Source organism: Marmota monax, unplaced genomic scaffold (assembly GCF_021218885.2).
Source record: "Marmota monax isolate L192 unplaced genomic scaffold, Marmota_monax_Labrador192_F-V1.1 WCK01_AAM20220418_F8-fsc01071, whole genome shotgun sequence".
NCBI classification, from domain to species: domain Eukaryota; kingdom Metazoa; phylum Chordata; class Mammalia; order Rodentia; family Sciuridae; genus Marmota; species Marmota monax.
This window is the reverse complement of record NW_026694619.1, coordinates 1-1,132: the sequence shown is the minus strand read 5'-3', so window position 1 is coordinate 1,132 and position 1,132 is coordinate 1. Positions and strand designations below refer to the sequence as shown.

Genomic DNA, 1,132 nt, shown 5'->3' with positions numbered 1-1,132 from the left:
CCATGTCATCTGGGTCATGGTTAGAAGGCAAATTCTAGAGGGCCTACTCCAGACCTGCAGAACTTTAAGTTTGGGATCCAAGACTTACAGAAACTCTAGGTCTGGGACCCAAATAATGTATGTTTTAACCAAGGCTCCACAGGATTATAATACTTCCTCAAATTGGGGAACCAGAGACCTGAGGATGATATTTAAAGACTACATAAAAGCTTTTATTGTTTTTCAAGGTTTCTTTGTAGAATGTGTATTTGTTTTTTGATTACAAACATAATATTCTTTTAAAAAAATTGTAGTTGCAGATGGACAGAATGGCTTTATTTTATTTGTTCATTTTTATTTGGTGGTAAGGATCAAACTCAGTGCCTCACACAGGCTAGACAAGCGCTCTGCTACTGAGCTACAACCCCAGCCCAAGAAATGTATTACTGAAGAGAAAAACAAGAGATACCTTTATTGGTAAGGTGCTAAATTTAGAAGGTACATTTAAAGACTATACTTTCAGGGATCATTTCTATAGTACATTTAGAAGATTCCCCCCATCTATTGTAATATTTTGCAATAGAAGTAACAATCTGTGATAGGTGTAACAGATGAAGTTCACCTTGGGCTGCCTTCCTGAAACTGTCATTCCACAACTTATAACCACCTTTTCACCCACTCTTAAGGTATTTGCTCAAATCTGTTGGCACCTGGCTTATGCAAATGTGGGGAATCTCTGGCTGAGAGCTGTGCTGTCAGGTATTTCTTATTCTTTTGGCTCTGAAGTTGAACATCTCCTGTGCCCTGATTTATCAAGGTAGGGTATCCCTGGCTTCTCTATGACCCTCTGAAACTTGACACTATTTGCTTTGCTTTTTAATGAATAATTGATGTGGTGCTGCTTTTTTTGGGGGGGAGGAGGTGGAGGGGTGAATACTTGAAGCCATGTTTGGAGAGTTTAAAGAAAAATTCAAAGTTTTCATAAATATATGATATGCTATGGCTGTATGTAAGAACTGCCAAGGAATTCAGAAGCATTTCTATCTTCCAAAGTGTGCTAGTTTCTTATTGTAGTAGCAAAGAATCACAAATGTAGTGGCTTAAGTCAAGATTTCTTAGAGTTGTAAAAATCAAAGTCCTAAAGTCAACAAGG

The 1,132-nt window shown here is 37.7% G+C and overlaps 1 pseudogene; it reads left to right on the top strand.

The window, feature by feature from the left end:
* Positions 1–486: 486 nt before the first annotated feature.
* LOC124078020 (small nucleolar RNA U3) lies at positions 487–591 on the top strand (annotated as a pseudogene).
* Positions 592–1,132: the final 541 nt, after the last annotated feature.